Here is a 23,575-nt window from a genome sequence, read left to right as displayed (position 1 = left end):
TTTATTTGCCAAATGTCTAAGGACGGCAGGTGGCCTCCATGTCTTGGAGGACCTGGCATTTGAGCGACCTGTCAACAACTCATGGGGCGTTAGATGTGTTTTGCTGTTTGGTGAGTTCCTCATCGACATCAGTGCTAGGGGAAGTGCATCTAGCCATGTCAATCTGGTGTCGTGGCATACTGGTTGGGAATGAGTTCATCCCTTAGCCATTTTACTTCAGTGCTGGCTGTCTCTTTTTACTGGGAGTGGCTTCCACCCATTTAGTGAACCTATCCACCATTACTAGTAGGTATTTGTAGCCTTTCACTCTGTTGTCTGCACCCATATCTGATGTCCTTGAATGGTGCGTCTGGTACTGGGAACTTTCCCATGGGACACTTGTAGACCATCTTTGGGTCGTGGTCATTGCATGTGTCACATTCTGTCACATAGTTTTCCACCATGCTGGTCATGTGTGGATGAATTTTGATTTTAATCAAATTAGTGTCAATCAGCGGCCTGTATAGATGGGGTCAAGCAGTAGTTGCAAAACTTGAACACTATATAGAGCTAATCAGTAATTGCTGAACATAAACATTAAATGGAGCTTAATCATTAATTACTGAACATGAACACTAGTTGGAGCTAATCAATAATTGCTAAACATGAACATTAAATGGAGCTAATCAATAAAGCTGAACTTGAACACTAGATGAAGCCAAAACACTAGTTGCTCTGTTTTAAGGAAGTAACGAGACAAAGAAAACTTTTCAGGGTGGGGCCGGCCTCCCACTTACTGAACAACCAACAGTAGAGCGAACTCTCGCACAATTTCTATAACAGTTTACACCAATATGTTTTCATCAGTATGTCACTTTTTTACCTTCATACACAATTACTCTCCAAACGCTCTCACCTCCCTCAGCTTCAATGCTTTATTTATTCACACAACCTGGTCCCATACGCTCTCCATTCATAACAAGATTAACTCTAACACACAACAAAATTTACAGGACTTTAACCTGAAAAGGATTTTACCCCAGAACAATAGAATTTATCAGGACTCTAACCTGAAAGGACTTGAACCTCTTTATCAGGACTCTAACCTGAAAGGACTTGAACCTCTTTATCAGGACTCTAACCTGAAAGGACTTGAACCTCTTTATCAGGACTCTAACCTGAAAGGACTTGAACCTCTTTATCAGGACTTTAACCTGAAAGGACTTGAACCTCTTTATCAGGACTTTAACCTGAAAGGACTTGAACCTCTTTATCAGGACTCTAACCTGAAAGGACTTGAACCTAAAACAAAAAATGTACAGGGACTTTAACCCTGAGGGCCTCTAACCCATTTATCAGGACTTTAACCTGAATGGGACTTTAACCCAAAACAAAAAATGTACAGGGACTTTAACCCTGAACAATAGAATTCTGACATATATTACTTTGATTGTTAAATTTTCATTAACGGTTTCATTACGTATACATAGATTTGTAAATTTGGTAGTTGGTTTACTCTTACCTCCTCCACACTCACAGTCTACACTATTCAAAGTTAACTATGCAGAATTCGGTTTATAACAACAGGTTTCTGCTTACCTTTTTGTTTTTGGCCAGTCTCTGTGAGTGGTGAGGGGTTACAAGAAAACAACTCCGTCTGGCTTCCGTCTCCCGGACTTCGCCGTCGGTTCAATTCGGTCCAATTTCTTCTCTTCAAATCACGTCGGGGCGTCACCAAATTTGTGAGAAAACGTGTTCTTTATTTGAAGGAGAAGACAAACTACTTCTTACTTTTAGCTATTTATTTATATGTCAGAATTCTAGGCTTGTACAAGGACCACTTTTGGCGAAGAAAATCACAGTCAGCAAGCTGTTAATCTGTAACCAACCTTCCAAAAATGGATACATTCAAAATGTCAAACGAAGCATTTTACAGTAAACAAAATGATTGTGATTGGCTATTTGGTTGGGGAGGAGCCACGGTTTAGACTTCGCTCTCCTCTCGTTGGTGTTTTAGGCTGGTCCCAGCCCCTGACACTCGATCCGTTCCAGGTAGAGATATCGCCGGTCCGTTCCCTCTGGGGAACGAGTTGACCTGCTGAAGAAAACATACACCTACTCTGATTTGTCCTTTCCTAGCCTAATATTTTCCATTACATCATTCTTAAATTATGTGTGTGTTGCAGCATCTATCTTGATGACCTGACCCTTACCTCTTCATGTATTAATCCAAGTACCATGGAACTAATGCTTGATTCATCTCTCATTTATCAACAGGCCATCACATTAGTAAATTTCAGATGATTAAAAAACATATTAATTCAATTGATTTGCATATGGAATATCAAATACAATTAGTAAATTTAATCACCCTAAATAAAGAACTGAATAGCTTTATTTACTTGTCTGCTACTGAGCATTATAATGCAACTGTTTTTATAAAAATAATTTCTAACACAAACTAAAGCTACTTTGAAAAAGTAGTTCACTACATGGAAACTACTTTGTCCAACACAGGACTGTCAGTTACTGAAAGATGATCAGTCCATGTGACAGAAAGCTGTGACTGAAATCACTGGGAGAGGAGAAAAAGGTGGAGCAAAGTGGGGAGACCGGAAGCAGTAAGAGAATAAACAGTAGGGGAAATTGAAGTTCAAGGGCTGGAATAATAGTTAAATTCCACGGTTTTCTTTTGGAAAAATGAGTAGTGACAGTAGCTTACTACACTGCTACATGGGAAAAACTACTAGGATTTGAAATTAGTTTAACTACCACAAGCTACTGCAAAATGCAGTTAAACTGATAGTTGAACGACATGTAGTGGAACTACTCCCAAACACTGTCTATTTTAAAACTTTAAAAATTATTACTCAGTTCATGAGCTTTTCTTTGCTATGACATCGCTTTAGATTTGCTCCCGAGTAGAGTGGTATACTATACCAAATAGTATATGGTTATGTAAGAAAACATGTTCTTTATTTGAAGAGAAGACAAACTACTTCTTAATTTTAGCTATTTATTTATATGTCAAAATTCTAGACTTGTACAAGGACCACTTTTGGCGAAGAAAATCACAGTCAGCAAGCTGTTAATCTGTAACCAACCCTCCAAAAATGGATACATTCAAAATGTCAAACAAAGCATTTTACAGTAAACAAAATGATTGTGATTGGCTATTTGGTTGGGGAGGAGCCACGGTTTAGACTTGGCTCTCCTCTCGTTGGTGTTTTAGGCTAGTCCCAGCCCCTGACACACGATCCGTTCCAGGTAGAGATATCGCCGGTCCGTTCCCTCTGGGGAACGAGTTGACCTGCTGAAGAAAACATACACCTACTCTGATTTGTCCTTTCCTAGCCTAATATTTTCCATTACATCATTCTTAAGTTATGTGTGTGTTGCAGCATCTATCTTGATGACCTGACCCTTACCTCTTCATGTATTAATCCAAGTACCATGGAACTAATGCTTGATTCATCTCTCATTTATCAACAGGCCATCACATTAGTAAATTTCAGATGATTAAAAAAACATATTAATTCAATTGATTTGCATATGGAATATCAAATACAATTAGTAAATTTAATCACCCTAAATAAAGAACTGAATAGCTTTATTTACTTGTCTGCTACTGAGCATTATAATGCAACTGTTTTTATAAAAATAATTTCTAACACAAACTAAAGCTACTTTGAAAAAGTAGTTCACTACATGGAAACTACTTTGTCCAACACAGGACTGTCAGTTACTGAAAGATGATCAGTCCATGTGACAGAAAGCTGTGACTGAAATCACTGGGAGAGGAGAAAAAGGTGGAGCAAAGTGGGGAGACCGGAAGCAGTAAGAGAATAAACAGTAGGGGAAATTGAAGTTCAAGGGCTGGAATAATAGTTAAATTCCACGGTTTTCTTTTGGAAAAATGAGTAGTGACAGTAGCTTACTACACTGCTACATGGGAAAAACTACTAGGATTTGAAATTAGTTTAACTACCACAAGCTACTGCAAAATGCAGTTAAACTGATAGTTGAACGACATGTAGTGGAACTACTCCCAAACACTGTCTATTTTAAAACTTTAAAAATTATTACTCAGTTCATGAGCTTTTCTTTGCTATGACATCGCTTTAGATTTGCTCCCGAGTAGAGTGGTATACTATACCAAATAGTATATGGTTATGTAAGAAAACATGTTCTTTATTTGAAGAGAAGACAAACTACTTCTTAATTTTAGCTATTTATTTATATGTCAAAATTCTAGACTTGTACAAGGACCACTTTTGGCGAAGAAAATCACAGTCAGCAAGCTGTTAATCTGTAACCAACCCTCCAAAAATGGATACATTCAAAATGTCAAACAAAGCATTTTACAGTAAACAAAATGATTGTGATTGGCTATTTGGTTGGGGAGGAGCCACGGTTTAGACTTGGCTCTCCTCTCGTTGGTGTTTTAGGCTAGTCCCAGCCCCTGACACACGATCCGTTCCAGGTAGAGATATCGCCGGTCCGTTCCCTCTGGGGAACGAGTTGACCTGCTGAAGAAAACATACACCTACTCTGATTTGTCCTTTCCTAGCCTAATATTTTCCATTACATCATTCTTAAGTTATGTGTGTGTTGCAGCATCTATCTTGATGACCTGACCCTTACCTCTTCATGTATTAATCCAAGTACCATGGAACTAATGCTTGATTCATCTCTCATTTATCAACAGGCCATCACATTAGTACATTTCAGATGATTAAAAAAACATATTAATTCAATTGATTTGCATATGGAATATCAAATACAATTAGTAAATTTAATCACCCTAAATAAAGAACTGAATAGCTTTATTTACTTGTCTGCTACAGAGCATTATAATGCAACTGTTTTTATAAAAAATAATTTCTAACAGTTATCATTGATATATATTTGTTAACGTGATTAGCATATTGTTTGTAGTTCCTTGATCCTTATTTACCATGTTTAAATGCTAAATAACGTTTAACTTGGGTGCTCTTATTTTGAAGAAATCCTCATTTACATTGGGTCGAGGATTATACATAGAAAATATTTGAGCTGTATGTCAATGCTGCCAATCATTGTTATATCAGCTACTCTAGCTTCTGTTGTTGTAATTTCTTGGCTAGCGCTTGTAGCGCGTTTTATCGCTGCTAGCTAGCTCGCGAATGAATAGACTGGTTAGGGGGCGCTGAGTTGTTTTGCTCGCGAGGTCGATAACATTAGGTCAAGTAAAATCAGGGCCCGTATCCTTAAAGATTCTGAGAATCCTCTCAGAGAGCTCCTAACTTAACCTAAAAATTCCTTGCCAGGAGTTTTAGCTTAGAAGTGATTCCAGAACATTTTCAGTGAACTCTGAGCCAGGAATGGATGAAAAATCCTATCTTAGTGAGGGGGTGTGGTTGACCCCGTTGCTAGGTATGAGTCATCATTTCAAAAGCCGTGATTGGTTGATCCTACAAGTTTGATGAAAATGAACTTTTGGTGATAATGAGCAAAGGATGTACCCTCAAATCAATAAACATAATTATACACTCTAATCTTATGCAGACTATAATTGTAAATAATATTTCACATTCAAGAAAATATCTGGAAAATGAATAGTAAGCTGTAGGGGTTATAGCCTAACATTAGAATCTAAAATATGTGAAAACTTAAGCTCATTACACCCTGTTCAAATAATGATTTGTGTCTCATTTGCTCATATTAATATCCTAGCTGGCATATTTTGTACTTTCACTTCCATATGGACCCCATTGAAAACAAGATGGCCTATCTCAAGGGGCTGTCCTTAATGAAGTAGAAATTGCAACGTTACAACTCAGTGTGAACTTAACGAGGGTAACACAGCTCAGCTTTTAACAATGTCTGTGATTGCTGGCTGGTCTATTTATGAAGGCTTGTTAACAAATATCCTACAAACACAGAAAATGGAGAAAAAAAGGAATCGCAAGCCGAACTGGACTGAGGAGCAAGGTTTGTTGCTGGCCCAGTTGGTGAACGAACATAAAGGTATGTTACGAGGAAAATTTGGCCCAACTGTCACTAGCCAAGGCAAGAGGCGCGCCTGGGACACAATATCCCAAACAATCAATGCCTCTTTTCCACTGGTGGTGCGGACAGGCGACGATTGTGAGAAAAGGTGGTATGTGCTGCAGTCCAAGGCAAAATATGAGATTGCAGCACACAAGCGGGAATCCTCACTCACAGGTGAGCAAAATACTATGGCCTACCACATAATCTGGCAACTTGCTCCTGCTGGCAAAGTTAATTTACATGCCTAAGTACTGTGTTCATTGACTGTTTCTTTCTAGGGGGTGGACCACCTGCAAAGCGGCTGTCCCAGGTGGCCGACACTGTCTTTCAAGTCCTGGGACACTCTGAGGTCAGTGTCACCGGGCTGCCAACAGGCATTGACACGTCAATGATGCAGGCCCTTGAAATGCAGCAAAGGTAGGACACAGGGTTATTCATATCAACAGTGTTTATTCATTGCAGAAGCCATTTCATGTGTTATCCATGCTCATTGTATTAAATTAATTTAATCAAAACAATAATTAAACTAGGCCTATGTATTTCTGTAGCATGGAGCCATCACAAGAACCGGGCCCATCAAGTTTGCCGCCTGAACCATCTGCAGCTGCTACTCAGGATAGCCCGGCGGATCAAACACCATTCCCATCCGCAGCACCTGCTCCGTCAGCATCCCTGCTGGAGAGAAGATTGCAACTCACAATTGATGTGTTTGAACAACAAAAAAAAGTCCTTTCCCTTCAGGAGGAGTACTACCGCCTTAAAATTGAACACCTAAAAAATAAACCATTTAGAGATTGTGTTCTGTGTCTTGCATTTAACAATTGCAGGTGATGTGCAGTAAAACTGTGGTAGTTCTTAATACCATCACAAGTTCTCAAATGACATGGGGCTACAGCTTGCCTGAAATGTAAATTTGTGAAGTTTGCCCTGTAAGGCAGTCCACTCTGGGCTAGGTTCCCCTGTGGAATGTGAATATCTTCTTCACCACCATCCTCATCGTTGTCTCCATCCTCATCCTCATCGCCATCCTCCAGAGGTTCTGCAATCTGTCTAACCTTGCAAATATTGTGTAATATTGCACAGGCTATGATGACTTTGCTGACTTTTTCAGGCCTCAGCCGCACCTCTCCGTGGAGAACATGAAAGCGCCTCTTAAGCTGGCCTATGCCACGCTCCACCACCGCTCTTGTTGTCTTGTGGGCCCTACAATAGAATACAGACCTTTAATTATTTGATGGAAATATTGCACTACTTGGATGCTCTAACATATTGCTTGCATTTCATTTCCATGATTTTTGTATTGTTTGGCTTACCTGTTATAGTTTAGTTGGGGCCCTTGGCGTGGCTGGAGGTAAGGTGTAAGGAGCCATGGTTTGCATGGATAGCCACTGTCCCCTAACAAGTGGCAATTAGCTGGCACATAGCGTCTCTCAAAAAGCTGTCTGATGCCACTCTCGGAGAGCATTCTCGCATCATGTGTGGAGCCTGGCCATTTAGCCACAATGTCCAAAATCTTCCAGGCCGCATTGAACACTATTTGCACATTGATGCTGTGGAAATTCTTCCTGTTAACAAAGACAGCCTCGTCCTCTGATGGCGCAATTATTCTCACATGTGTTCCATCAATTACACCCACAACGCCAGGGAATCCTGCAATGTCCATAAATGCCCTTTTATGTGTGTGTAAAGTGCGGGCATCCAGCGGGAATGAAACAAATTGTGTCACAATATTAGGTTGTGACAAAGCTGTCAGTGTTTGGGTGATGACTCTGCTGACGGAGGATTGGGACAGACCGAAGTCATCACTGCTGCATTGTTGCATTTTCCCTGTTGCCAAATACCTCAGGGTTGTGATTACTTTCTTCTCCGGTGTAATAGCGTTGTGGCGTCGAGTTGGTGAAGTAATTGCATCTCTAAGGAGATCCACCACAAACATGATTCCTGCACGATCCAATCTGTAGCGTCTCAATAATTCCCTGTCATCCAGTGTTTGCAGGACATCTCTCCTGACTCCTCTGTTGGCCATTTTGTGCAGCTGCTTAGGGTAACTCCTAAGCCACTAAAAGTCCTCTTCCCTGCTCTTAGCAGATCTCGCCTTAGGAGCCCTTTTAAGCGCTAGGACTCTTGAGGAATAGCTTTTATATTAACTGGGATTTTCGTGTCACTTTTAGGGGAAATTCTAAGAAAACGTCATGCCTCTGAGAATTTTCTTAGAATTTGGCCGCTAGGAGCCACTTTTTGCACAAAAATTCTTTAGAGATACGGGCCCAGATGTAGTATATAGATAGGATAGCACACAGCCAGCATTTGCTACATGACACAATATTGCCTCTGTCACATGCACCAGCTGTCATTCCGATAAAATAGCTAGCTAACGTAAAACAGTTATCTAGCATAGCTAGCTACTCACTTGCTGGCCAGCAGTGGTATCTATTCGTTTATGTTATTCTATTGGTGAGCTAGCTTGCAAGCTAACGTTACATATTCCCAAAACAATGGCTGCAGACCTGCAAGCAAAATAGCAAATTGGCACAGGAGTATTCCAAAGTAAGTAAGTGACAATTTGTCTTTAGCTACAGTTTTAACTGGCTAATCCGATCTCTGATTCTAGTGTGCAATGGATGCATGGATTGCAAATTAAATATATTTTATCTATCATCATTCAACCAAAAGCAAACCTGATTTTCTGGGTGTCACTCCGACGCGTTTGTGTCTATATCTCTGTTCCTGTAATTACTGTGTCTGTCTAAGGAGTTACAAATTGAGAGAGAGCAGCTTGCTATTAGGCTAGTGACAAACAGTCAAAAAGGGCTTTAGTTTTCGAGATACCCCAACCTGAGGTAGAACTAAACCCAACAATGTTTTTCCTCATCTCTAAGGTCTCCCATACATGAAATGGATTCTTAGATAAAAAATATTTACTGCTAAGATTGTGAAATTGACAGATATTGTCATATACCTCCAAACAAAAAAAGGCCTAAAATATAGCCTGTCCGTATGGGAGTTAGGACATATAAACTAATGCAGAATAATAACACAAGCTCTGAGAGCTTTGAAACTTGGCATGTTTGTAGCCAGGGAGTCACTTTACCTACCTGGATGTGAATATCTTGATGTATGAAGTAGATGGAGACCTATAAACACATACCTAAAATAAGCGGACAGTGAAAAAAATTATATCTATGCAGAATTTTATCATTTACTTTATAGTTGCTTTACCAGGGATTATCATAGGAACACATATGATGGCCTTTTGGAAAGGTGGGGTTGTGCTGAATCCAGCAATACCAAATATGTATATATGGCATGAACAATGAAGATGGTATGTCACTCAATGTATGAGGTGTCCAAATGAAAGAAAATGAAACACTGATATAAAAGTCCAAAGCTCTGCAAATTAAGTAACCTGAGGTTAGTGCTGCTCTATATAGCACACTGTACTATACAGTTCATATGGAAACAAAGATTGAAATTGAAAGATGACACCTTTTACAGTGACTACTTGTACTGTCCTCGAAACTCATAAAATGGCTTATTGGAAGGATGTCGTTGTGCTAAATCCAGCCAACCAAATATTTAAATAAACCATGCAATCATTCATAATTAGATGTTTGAGCTGTCCCAAATGAAAGAACTCATTGCATTGCAATGTGCTGTAGTGTCCTGTCTGAGAACATCACCAGAGATCGGTGAGTCTAGTTAAGGCTTAGGGCCTGGCAATAGCACATACAAGAGACCAGGAGTCAGGATTGCAGTTTGGCATTGATGAGCCTTTTAATAAAACTATAACTTAACTTCACAGAGCACAAATCAAATTACAGTTTCAAATCAAACAAATGGTATCTAACCAGACAGGCATGTACTTGGAATAATTGGTCCTTCCAGCAACTCTGAACCAAGGCATAACTTCACACATGCAATTCAGGTGAAGTTGAAAGTCAGCTTCGCGTTCTGAACGAAGGATCCGTAGCAACAGATCAGCATCATTTAGGAAAATTATCCAGTATCCAAATGTTGCTGATTGCTTAACTCCCTCATTTGTGAACTTCTGGATTTTCTTCTGAATCTCATGGAGTTCAGTCTCCACCTCACCGATGAGCTGTTGAGCAGTGGCCTTGTCATTACCATGAAATGCATGCTGTACATCTCGTAGGAGTTGCTCTTGTTCTTCAGTCATTGCACATTGGCCTTGTTTTTCAAGCCATGATTGCATAGCTTTCCAGAAGAGCCTGAACAGAGCCTCAAAGGCTACCTTTATGCTCCTCTTGCCAGCTGTTTCCCTTGAAGCATCTGTCGAGCTGTTCCCTCTGCATACACATCTGACTCAGTTCGTATGTCAAAGAGTCCACCATCGCCATACAGCTTTCCAATGCTTGCCAGGTAAGCCATCGTGATATGCATACCTCCCAGTCTCATTGTGATCTTTCCTTGTAAAGGAAGTGGTTTGCTCCACAGTATCTGTTGTGCTTTACTATAAATAGCAAGGTCTGCAGTCACAAGAATATGGTCCTGTCCCAGGTCTGCAGCAAGCTGTACAAGTCTTATCAAAGATGTATAGATGGTGGACAATTCTGAGGGTGATTCTCTTATGAAGGGCATGTAGAGTACACTGGCTACTGAACAAGCAGTGTCTGACGTGAGGGCATTGAATGCAGAGCATGAAGGGACATGCTGCCGATTCTCAATTACATTTCGGGACAGCTTCCATACCAGATCTCTGTCTTCAGCTGCTTTAGAGACTGTTGTGTTTGTGTTTAGTAACTCAGACTGGGGAAGTTCAGGTGGTTCTGGTCGCTTTGTTGATTTGATGTATCTGTCAATTGAAATGAGAGGATAATCTTGTGATCATATGCATTGAATATTATATCACTTTAAAACCTCATAGCATACATTCACTTCACTATTAAACATTTCACCCACCCATTATTTTTTAGCAGTGCATGTGAATAAGTGGATACCATAACATGAAAACATAAAAATAGATTTCAGAGAAAAAATAAAAAAAATAAGTACCTGTAAAGTGTATCTCCATTCAGGTCGAATGTGTTTAAGGTGGTGAGGGACCTCTCTGGAACCCGTGCTAGGCATGTATCTGCTGTGGAGACTTGGCCTCTTCGGAACACAACAGAAGCCATAGCATGAGTTGTATCTTCATTTTGGTCAAAGTTGTCGATGGCTGCATCAACAATTCCATGTTCAGCGACTCCAGTGAGGCCTGTTGGGATGTAGACACCTCTCTCTGTCCTTGATATCTGGTCTGCTGCCACAGATGTGAGGAAATGCCTAACCTCTGTATAGGAAACACAGTGCCCCATTGCACTGAGCTCATCGATGAGTGCCTTACTACCAAACTCATGATGAATCAAAATGGCGAGTCCCAGTGTGATTGGCGTATGGATGTGACGGCTCTGCCCAATGAGATCATGACAGATTGCTATCACACACAGATTGTCCATCGAAGCTGGGTCATCATCACATGTTTGGTAACCTCTGTGGGCACGTGAATCAACACACCAGTTCACAAAATCATACAGGGTGTTTGGTACATACTTGTTGCATTGACAACGTGATAGACGATCACTGCTGACATATGATTTACTGTCATGCTCTACCTGCTCCATGCTTTTCCTCAATATGTCTGCAACCCTGTGTAATAATTGAGTTTCAGAAAGACTCTGACTTGTCTCTGGAAGTGTTGTCTCATAGTCTTCTGTATGTTCTTTAGTCTTTTCTCTGAGTTGAGCAGCTTCCCTCAGTGCACAACCTACAGTCATAGTCTCCGAACACACCAGATCTGACTTTCCTGGACGTGGAACAAATACCAGCCTGTCTTTGTAATGCTGCTTTGTAATTCAGCTTTCCCTTTAGTTTCCAGCATCTGTATTTCTTGTGTTGGACCATGGACACATCATTTTCCTCAGAAAAGCTCATTAGTATGTCATCGTAGCTATCACTCAAATAGTTGAGAGTTCTCACTTTCATATCCTTGGACAACACTGTTTTATCAATGTCTTCAGTGAGCTTGATAAAGGCTTTGTCATAGACATTGGTCTGCTTTTCTGATTCTTTTCTTCGTCTGGCAGCTGCTATATTTCGTTCAGAGATGTAGTGTGCAAGGCACTTTGTATGGTATTTAGCATCATATGCAAAGAGATCTGGGCATGAAAGAATCCGAAGATGTACATCTTCATCAAGCCTTTCAGAAGCTGCATGAAGGACCTTTTCTCTGGTACTCGCGCCTGTACCAGTTGAAATGGCTGTCAGAGGTTCTGGTCTAGTGCTGGCCTTCCCACAAATGAAACAATCTCTCCGTATGTTAAATTATGTTGTATCAGCCCTACTCAGCCTTCTTGGCACAGATGTGCTCTTACTCTCAACATTTGCAACTTGCTGCTCACTGTTTTTTGTCTTGATGCAGTAGTTCGCTCTACATGATACATGATATGACACTTTAATTTTGGCTGAAAGTATGTCATCTCTATATGGGGCAAGGGTTTTATGGACATCATCATCTCTCTGTTGAGCAAGAGTAAGTATGCGTTGGGGGCCTTCTACTGTGGGGTTTTGGACATAGGGATCTTTTTTCTTGCCCTTTTCAAAATGTTTCCCACAAATGATACAAAGATTTGGATCCAATGTCTGTGAGTCATCCTCCATAATTCAACAGACTAGTGAAAAGGGAAAATAATATACATTTAAGAATTAGCATTTTCATAATACAATGTTAAATTACACATTCACTCTACAGTTTTGTTGCTAGCAGAAAGAATGGTGCTAATTCAGAGGGCTAAGTACTTTCTTAGCTAGGCTATTTAACTACTTGTATGATTCTAGGTCAGCCTTTTCACATGAAATGTAATGATTGTAATGTAATGATTTACCTGTCAGTTTAGGAAAATATCCATAAAGACAATGATGTAGCTAGCTTCAGCTGGATCCGATAGCCTAACAGTAGTCAACTCACAAGACCACATTAATACCTTAATTAATATCAAATCAGGTATATCTAATGTCTAATCAAAGGTCACAACAAGGGGGTAGTGGGCTCTACTGCCCACTACTGGTCTGGAGAGACCAAAGCTGCCAACATTATTTCCCATTATTCAGTAATTAATTGACTACAAAGAAATTCAAGTGGATGTAAATATTTTGATAAAGGTGTTCCTGGCGGCGCGCATGCATCGCGACGCCCGGTGTCTCTCCAGAGTTTGCGAATTAGTAGTTATTTGCTTGTTTATCTCAAGTATTCTCGCTAAAAACAGTTTAGCGTACATATCGTACAACCGACAAGAACTTCTGGACATCGGTTCCGGCATTCCAGACAACTTTATCGATGCTATACCCGAGATTACCAAAACAGCGGGACCAGCCAACTCCGCTACACCGACCGGAAGAGGCCCCAGACTGGCTCGGAAACGAAAACACAGGCGAGGGAGCCGAGGTGGGCTGAGAGCTAGGCTAAAGCTAACTCCACACCGACTCTCACTACCTAGCCTTTTCCTCGCTAATGTTCGTTCCCTGGCAAACAAGATGGATGAACTGCGGCTGCGGATCACCACAAACAAATGGATTACGGACTGTAATATCATGGTTTTCACCGAAACCTGGCTCAACAGCGAGGTACCCGACAACGCTATCGAGCTAGCGGGGCGCTACGTTCTCCGAGCAGACAGAACAGCGGGTGACTCCGGTAAGACCAGAGGTGGAGGTTTGTGCATTTATGTGAACAAGACGTGGTGCACGGACACTACCATCACAGAGAGTCACTGCTCAGCTAACCTGGAGTTTATCATGGTTAAGTGTAGACCTTTCTATCTGCCCAGAGAGTTCACGTCAACTGTTATCACGGCAGCCTATATCCCCCCGGATGCTGATGCTAAGATTGCTATGAAAGAACTGCATACTGCCATTAGCAAACAACAGACTCTGCATCCCGAGGCAGCCTTCATTGTCGCGGGTGACTTCAATCACTCCAACTTAAAGACTGTACTGCCCAAATTCCACCGAAATGTCTCATGCCCCACCAGAGGAGACAGGACATTGGACCAGGTATACACTAGCATGGCTGATGCTTACAAAGCCGTTCCCCTCCCCCACCTAGGTCAATCTGACCACCTCTCATTGTTCCTACTGCCCAAGTACTCAGCACTCATCAAACGGGTGAAACCTACAGTGAGGACAGTCAAGGTCTGGACAGAGGGTGCTGACTCAGCGCTCCAGCAGCGTTTCGGAAACACTGACTGGGGTGTGTTTGCCACACAGATGACTCCATGACTCCCACACGGACATTGATTCATATGCCTCCTCTGTTTTGGACTACATCAATTCCAACATCAATAGTGTCACCACACTCAAACGGATCACCACTTTCCCCAATCAGAAGCCATGGATGAACAGTGAGGTCCGACTCCTGCTGAAGGCACGCGACATTGCCTTCAGATCAGGGGATGCTCGGGCCTATAGCTCATCCAGGGCTAACCTGTAGAGGGGCATCAAAAAGGCCAAGCACAACCACAAGCTGAGGATAGAGGACCACTTCAAGAACAACTCTGACCCCCGACGCATGTGGCAAGGCATCCAGGCCATCACTGACTACAAACCGACTAACACCTCAACCCTCTCCGTCGACGCCTCCCTGCCTGATGAGCTGAACCACTTCTATGGCCGCTTTGACAGGGACAACAAGGAGGTGGCCATCAAGGCTGTGCTCCCTGCAGATCACCAGCCCCTCACTCTATCTCCCACCGACGTGTGTGCGGCACTGAGCAGGACTAATGCATGCAAGGCTGCTGGTCCTGATGGGATCCCCGGACGCGTCCTCAGGGCCTGTGCTGTGCAGCTGACTGAGGTTTGGACTGACATATTCAAACTGTCCCTAGCCCAAGCAGCTGTCCCCGCATGCTTCAAAACCACTTCCATCGTGCCGGTGCCAAAACACTCCACGGCAACAAGCTTAAATGACTTCCGCCCAGTGGCACTCACGCCCATCATCATGAAGTGCTTCGAGAGGCTGGTCTTAGCTCAACTCAAGACCTGTCTACCACCCACACTGGACCCCTTCCAATTCGCCTACCGGCAGAACAGGAGTACAGAAGATGCCATCTCAACGGCACTTCACTCCGCCCTGTCCCACCTCGACAAGACCAACTCTTATGTGAGAATGCTGTTCATTGACTTCAGTTCAGCATTCAACACCATCATCCCCTCCAAACTGATCTCCAAACTCAGTCAACTGGGCATCAACTCCTCCCTCTGCAACTGGATTCTGGACTTCCTAACCAACAGGCCGCAGTCTGTTAGGCTACACAATCACACCTCTTCAACCCTCACCCTGAACACCGGCGTTCCACAAGGCTGTGTGCTGAGCCCCCTCCTCTACTCCCTCTTCACCTACGACTGCACACCTGTACATGGCTCAAACACCATTGTCAAGTTTGCAGACGACACAACGGTGAGTCGGCCTACAGGGAGGAGGTCCAGCACCTAACAATGTGGTGCAACGACAACAACCTGGCTCTCAACACCAGGAAGACCAAAGAGCTCATTGTGGACTTCAGGAAATCAAAAGCTGGCACACACACCCCCATCCTCATCAACGGGACTGAGGTGGAGCGAGTCACCAGCTTCAAGTTCCTGGGTGTCCACATCTCTGAGAATTTCTCCTGGACCCTCAACACCTCTACCCTGATCAAGAAGGCTCACCAGCGTCTCTTCTTCCTGAGGAGACTAAAGAAGGTCCATCTGTCTCCTCAGATCCTGGTGAACTTCTACCGCTGCACCATCGAGAGCATCCTCACCAACTGTGTCACAGTATGGTATGGCAACTGCTCGGCATCTGACCGGAAAGCACTGCAGAGGGTGGTGAAAACTGCCCAACGCATCACCGGTTCCTCACTCCCCTCCATTGAGGCTGTCCACGGCAAACGATGCTTGCGTAAGGCACGCAGCATCGTCAAGGACATTTCTCACCCCAACCATAGACTGTTCACCCTACTCCCCTCCAGGAGGCGCTACAGGTCTCTTCGCACCCGAACCAGCAGGTTCAGAGGTAGCTTCTTCCCTGCGGCTGTCACCCTACTGAACTCGAACACTGCACCTTGGTGACAACCTACCAACCCCTGCACCCCCCCCCCCCCCCACACACGGACAATTGCACTATTACTGTACCACTGCTCTTCTGTACATCTGTCTATACTGTTCATAATCTGTCTATACTGTTCATAATGCACATATCCCTATATTTTCTTTAATACTACTGTTAATACACTGCGCATATCTGTACATACTGTACATACCTGTTTATACTATTCATACGGCATTCCATATTTATATTTATTCTGCTATCTACCTTAATGTTACTGTTAATACATATATACTGCTAGACTGCATTACCTATACAGCTCATATGCTGCTACACTGTTCATACTGCAACCTATTTATTCTGCTTATAATGCTACTGCTTACTCATATACTGCTTACACTGCACTACTTATACTATACTGCACTACTTACTGCTCATATATCACACTACCTGTATATACTGTTCATTGCACTTTCTGCTATTTTGCACTTCTGGTTAGACGCTAACTGCATTTCGTTGTCTCTGTACTTGTACTCTGCGCAATGACAATAAAGTTGAATCTAATCTAATCTTTCAATTATAACCTGATTCAATTGGATCTTTCTTTCCGTATGAACTATATAATACAATGTGCAATATTAAAAATAGAATTATTAAATGTATTATAATATAGAGCAGTAATTACCTCATGTAAGTTAATTTGCAGTAACATTGAATTTGTCAACATTCCTCTGACCACTGATAATGGGCATTGGACTGGAGGCTGTCACTGTTTCATTTTCTTTCATTTTGGACACCTCATACATTGAGTGACATACCATCTTCATTGTTCATACCATATATACATATTTGGTATTGCTGGATTCAGCACAACCCCACCTTTCCAACAAGCCATCAAATGTGTTCCTATGATAATCCCTGGCAAAGCAACTATAAAGTAAATGATAACATTCTGCGTAGATATCATTTTTTTCACTGTCCGCTTATTTTAGGTATGTGTTTATAGGTCTCCATCTACTTCATACATCAAGATATTCACATCCAGGTTTTTCCAGTAGGTAAAGTGACTCCCTGGCTACAAACATGCCAAGTTTCAAAGCTTGTGTTATTATTCTGCATTAGTTTATATGTCCTAACTCCCATACGGACAGGCTATATTTTAGGCTTTTTTTTGTTTGGAGGTATATGACAATATCTGTCAATTTCACAACCTTAGCAGAAAAATATTTTTGTCTAAGAATCCATTTCATATATGGGAGACCTTAGAGATGAGGAAAAACATTGTTGGGTTTAGTTCTACCTCCGGTAGGGGTATCTCAAAATTTGGGGGGCATTGTCACTAGCCTACACAGTGGGGGAAATAATTATTTGATCCCCTGCTGATTTTGTTAGTTTGCCCGATTACAAAGAAATGAGCGGTCTATAATTTTTATGGTTCTTTTATTTTAACAAATACAGACAGAATATCAACAAAGAAGTCCAGAAAAAACACATTGTATAAAGTTATGAATTCATTTGCATTTGATTGAAGGAAATAAGTATTTGATCCCCTACAAACCAGCAAGAATTCTGGCTCATACAGACCGGTTTTTTGCCCATGAGGCACACAGATTACTCCTGTCACTTTAAGAAAGTACTCCTAATCTCTGCTTGTTATGGGTATAAAAGACACCTGTCAATAGAATCAATCTCTTCCATTCCAACCTCTCCACCACCATGGGCAAGACCAAAGAACATTCAAAGGACATCAGGGTAAGAGTTGTAGACCTGCACAGTGCTGGAATGGGCTACAAGACCATCAGCAAGAAGCTTGGTGAGAAGGAGACAACTGTTGGTGCAATTATTAGAAAATGGAAGAAATACAAAATAATCATCAATCGCCCTCGGCCTGGAGCTCCATGCAAGATCTCGCCTCGTGGGGTAAGGATGATCATGAGAGGGAGGAGCTTGGTAATGATCTCAAGGCAGCTGGGACCACAGTCACCAAGAAAACCATTGGTAACACACTACACCGTAACGGATTGAAATCCTGCAGTGCCCGCAAGGTCCCCCTGCTCAAGAAGGCACATGTACAGGCCCATCTGAAGTTTGCCAATGAACACCTAAATGATTCAGAGAAGGCTTGGGAGAAGGTGATGTGGTCTGATGGGACCAAAATTGAACTCTTTGGCATAAATTCGACTCTTCGTGTTTGGAGGGAGAGAAATGCTGAATGCTACAATCCCAAGAACACCATCCCCACCGTCAAACACGGAGGTGGAAACATTATGCTTTGGGGTTGTTTCTCTGCTAAGGGTACAGGACGACTTCACTGCATTGAGGGGCCAATGGACGGGGCCATGTACCATAAGATCTTGGACGAGAACCTCCTTCCCTCAGCCAGAGCACTGAGGATGGGTCGTGGATGGGTCTTCCAGCATGACAATGACCCAAAACATACGACTAAGGCAACAAAGGAGTGGCTCAAGAAGAAGCACACTAAGGTCATGGAGTGGCCTAGCTAGTCTCCAGACCTTAATCCTATAGAAAATTTGTGGAGGGAGCTGAAGCTTCGAGTTGCCAAGCAAAAGCCTTGAAACCTTCAGGATTTGGAGAGGATCTGTAAAGAGGAGTGGACCAAAATCCCTCCTGAGATGTGTGCAAACCTGGTGACCAACTATAAGAAACGTCTGACTTCTGTGCTTGCCACCAAGGGTTTCTCCACCAAGTACTAAGTCATGTTTTGCTTGGGGATCAAATACTTATTTCCTTCCATCAAATGCAAGTGAATTTATAACTTTATATAATGTGTTTTTTCTGGACTTCTTTGTTGATATTCTGTCTCTATTTGTTAAAATAAAAGTACCATAAAAATTATAGACCGCTCATTTCTTTGTAATCGGGCAAACTAACAAAATCAGCAGGGGATCAAATAATTATTTCCCCCACTGTATGTGTGTATGTATGTATATAAAGGTCTGGAAAAAATTAAGAGACCACTCCAAATTTTTCGTAAAATCAATATCTCTACATGTATGGCAGCCATTCCATTCCAGTGTCTGTTGAATTCCAATACAGGCACACCTCATTCTACTTAATGAGGTACTGATTAGGTGATCACCTGAACCAAATCTTATTTAATGAGGAAAAATATAAAAACCACTGCTGTGGTCATCATTATCCTCTTGCAATAGGACCAGCTGGATGGCAAAAACAGTGCTAGTAGTACCTCAAAAGTAATTGGAATAAAAAAAATAACTATTGACCATGCCAAAAGAGTTGAAAAGAAAGGTTTTGAGTGAGGGAAAAAAAAGGGTTCAATTCTGGCTTTACTGGCAGAGGGATACAGTGAGCGTCAGGTTGCTTCCATCCTTAAAATTTCAAAGGCGGCGGTTCATAAGAACAAGGTCAAGCAGCAGACATAAGGGACAACAATTCTACACACCGGCAGAGGGCGAAAACGACTCTCCACTCACCGGGATGACCGTCAACTCATTTGAATGTCACTCAACAACCGTAGGATGACATCAAGTGACCTACAAAAAGAATGGCAAACGGCAGCTGGGGTGAAGTGCACGACGAGGATGGTTCGAAACAGGCTCCTAGGGGCAGGGCTGAAGTCGTGCAAAGCTAGAAAAAAAGCCCTTCATCAACGAGAAGCAATGAAGAGCCAGGCTGAGGTTTGCAAAAGACCATAAGGATTGGACCGTAGAGGACTAGAGTAAGGTCATCTTCTCTGATGAGTCCAATTTTCAGCTTTGCCCAACACCTGGTCGTCTAATGGTTAGACGGAGACCTGGAGAGGCCTACAAGCCACAGTGTCTCGCACCTACTGTGAAATTTGGTGGAGGATCGGTGATGATTTGGGGGTGCTTCAGCAAGGCTGGAATCGGGCAGATTTGTCTTTGTGAAGGACGCATGAATCAAGCCACGTACAAAGTTGTCCTGGAAGAAAACTTGCTTCCTTCTGCTCTGACAATTTTCCCCAACTCAGAGGATTGGTTTTTCCAGCAGAACAATGCTCCATGCCACACAGCCAGGTCAATCAAGGTGTGGATGAAGGACCACCAGATCAAGACCCTGTCATGGCCAGCCCAATCTCCGGACCTGAACCCCATTGAAAACCTCCGGAATGTGATCAAGAGGAAGATGGATGGTCACAAGCCATCAAACAAAGCCGAGCTGCTTGAATTTTTGCACCAGGAGTGGCATAAAGTCACCCAACAGCAATGTGAAAGACTGGTGGAGAGCATGCCAAGACGCATGAAAGCTGTGATTGTAAATCAGGGTTATTCCACCAAATATTGATTTCTGAACTCTTCCTAAGTTAAAACATTTGTATTGTGTTGTTTAAAAATGAATATTAACTTGTTTTCTTTGCATTATTCGAGATCTAAAAACACTGCATCTTTTTTGTTATTTTGACCAGTTGTCATTTTCTGCAAAAAATACTCTAAATGACAATATTTTTATTTGGAATTTGGGAGAAATGTTGTCTGTAGTTTATAGATTAAAACAAAAATGTTCATTTTACTCAAACACATACCTATAAAGAGTTAAACGTTCACTTCTGATGATTCTGATGCTCGGTTTGAACTTCAGCAGGTCGTCTTGACCATGTCTATACACAGTGGGGGAAATAATTATTTGATCCCCTGCTGATTTTGTTAGTTTGCCCGATTACAAAGAAATGAGCGGTCTATAATTTTTATGGTACTTTTATTTTAACAAATAGACACAGAATATCAAAAAAAAAACTCCAGAAAAACATATTACATAAAGTTATAAATTAATTTGCATTTGATCGAAGGAAATAAGTATTTGATCCCCAAGCAAAACATGACTTAGTACTTGGTGGAGAAACCCTTGTTGGCAAGCACAGAAGTCAGACGTTTCTTGTAGTTGGTCACCAGGTTTGCACACATCTCAGGAGGGATTTTGGTCCACTCCTCTTTACAGATCCTCTCCAAATCCTGAAGGTTTCAAGGCTTTTGCTTGGCAACTCGAAGCTTCAGCTCCCTCCACAAATTTTCGATAGGATTAAGGTCTGGAGACTAGCTAGGCCACTCCATGACCTTAGTGTGCTTCTTCTTGAGCCACTCCTTTGTTGCCTTGGCCGTATGTTTTGGGTCATTGTCATGCTGGAAGACCCATCCACGACCCATCCTCAGTGCTCTGGCTGAGGGAAGGAGGTTCTCGTCCAAGATCTTACGGTACATGGCCCCGTCCATTGGCCCCTCAATGCAGTGAAGTCGTCCTGTACCCTTAGCAGAGAAACAACCCCAAAGCATAATGTTTCCACCTCCGTGTTTGACGGTGGGGATGGTGTTCTTGGGATTGTAGCATTCAGCATTTCTCTCCCTCCAAACACGAAGAGTCGAATTTATGCTAAAGAGTTAAATTTTGGTCTCATCTGACCACATCACCTTCTCCCAAGCCTTCTCTGAATCATTTAAGTGTTCATTGGCAAACTTCAGATGGGTCTGTACATGTGCCTTCTTGAGCAGCGGGACCTTGCGGGCACTGCAGGATTTCAATCCGTTACGGTGTAGTGTGTTACCAATGGTTTTCTTGGTGACTGTGGTCCCAGCTGCCTTGAGATCATTACCAAGCTCCTCCTGTGTAGTTCTGGGCTGATCCCTCACCCTTCTCATGATCATCCTTACCCCACGAGGTGAGATCTTGCATGGAGCTCCAGGCCGAGGGCGATTGATGGTTATTTTGTATTTCTTCCATTTTCTAATAATTGCACCAACAGTTGTCTCCTTCTCACCAAGCTTCTTGCTGATGGTCTTGTAGCCCATTCCAGCCTTGTGCAGGTCTACAACTCTTACCCTGATGTCCTTTGAATGTTCTTTGGTCTTGCCCATGGTGGTGGAGAGGATGGAATGGAAGAGATTGATTCTATTGACAGGTGTCTTTTATACCCATAACAAGCAGAGATTAGGAGTACTTTCTTAAAGTGACAGGAGTAATCTGTGTGCCTCATGGGCATATAACCGGTCTGTATGAGCCAGAATTCTTGCTGGTTTGTAGGGGATCAAATACTTATTTCCTTCGATCAAATGCAAATCAATTTATAACTTTATATAATGTGTTTTTTCTGGACTTCTTTGTTGATATTCTGTTTCTATTTGTTAAAATAAAAGTACCATAAAAATTATAGACTGCTCATTTCTTTGTAATCGGGCAAACTAACAAAATCAGCAGGGGATCAAATAATTATTTCCCCCATTGTACATGTGTATATATATATACACATATAGTCCGAAAAAGAGAAAATATCCAGTGAGCGGCAGTTCTCTGGGCGAAAATGCCTTGTTGATGTCAGAGGAGAATGGCCAGACTGGTTCGAGATGATAGAAAGGCAACAGTAACTCAAATAACCACTCGTTACAATCAAGTTATGCAGAAGACCATCTCTGAACGCACAACACGTCGAACCTTGAAGCAGATGGGCTGCAGCAGCAGAAGACCACACCGGGTGCCACTCCTGTCAGCTAAGAACAGGAAACTGAGGCTACAGTTCGCACGGGCTCACCAAAATTGGACATTAGAAGATTGGAAAAACGTTGCCTGGTCTGATGAGTCTCGATTTCTGCTGCGACATTCAGATGGTAGGGTCAGAATTTGGCGTAAACAACATGAAAGTATGGATCAATCCTGCATGTATCAACGGTTCAGGCTGGTGGTGGTGGTGTAATGGTGTGGGGGATATTTTCTTGGCACATTTTGGGCCCCTTAGTACCAATTGAGCATCGTTTGAGCATCGACCACAGCCTACCTGAGTATTGTTGTTGACCATGTCCATCCCTTTATGACCACAGTGTACCCATCTTCCAGCAGGATAACGCGCCATGTCACGAAGCTCAAATCATCTCAAACTGGTTTCTTGAACATGACAATGAGTTCACTGTACTCCAATGGCCTCCACAGTCACCAGATCTCAATCCAATAGAGCACCTTTGGGATGTGGTGCAACAGGAGATTTGTGTCATGGATATGCAACCGACAAATCTGCAGCAACTGCGTGATGCTATCATGTCAATATGGACCAAAATCTCTGAGGAATGTTTCCAGCACCTTGTTGAATCTATGCCACAAAGAATTAAGGCAGTTCTGAAGGCAAAAGGGGGTCCAACCCGGTACTAGCAACATGTATTAGTGTGGGGGGACATGCAGCGTTCGGCCTGTAGAGGGAGCTACAGGACCGTGGCCAGGGTTCAAAAGCGAGGCTGGCTGCGCACCTGTTGCGAATCAAGCCTCGCTAATGAAAGGGTTTAAGATGTGTGTGCCTCTGTGTTTGGGAGGACGGAAGGACGGCAACTGGAAAGTTGCCGAGTGCATGGGGGCTGAAAAGCAATAACTAAAAATAAAAACAATACTTTATGAATAAACGGGACCTTTCCCTCACCACACCACTGCGTCTGCCTCTCTGTGAACATGGAACTCGTTACAGTGGCGCCCAACGTGGGGCGCAGAGAAATGGAGGCGTTAAGTGCG

General features: G+C 42.4%; 1 long non-coding RNA gene across 1 annotated transcript; it reads right to left on the bottom strand.

Annotated features, from left to right (window-relative positions):
- Positions 1 to 6,548: 6,548 nt before the first annotated feature.
- LOC310823848 lies at positions 6,549 to 8,224 on the bottom strand. The gene is made up of 3 exons (XR_014554979.1): positions 7,326 to 8,224; positions 6,913 to 7,215; positions 6,549 to 6,684 (listed from the first exon to the last, which is right to left on the bottom strand). It is a non-coding gene; the product is annotated as an uncharacterized lncRNA (long non-coding RNA).
- Between the last annotated feature and the right edge of the window lie 15,351 nt (positions 8,225 to 23,575).

This window comes from Argentina silus (assembly GCF_951799395.1).
Source record: "Argentina silus genome assembly, chromosome: Y".
NCBI classification, from domain to species: domain Eukaryota; kingdom Metazoa; phylum Chordata; class Actinopteri; order Argentiniformes; family Argentinidae; genus Argentina; species Argentina silus.
Note: the sequence above shows the minus strand (reverse complement) of the source record. Positions and strands in the feature narration are given on the sequence as shown.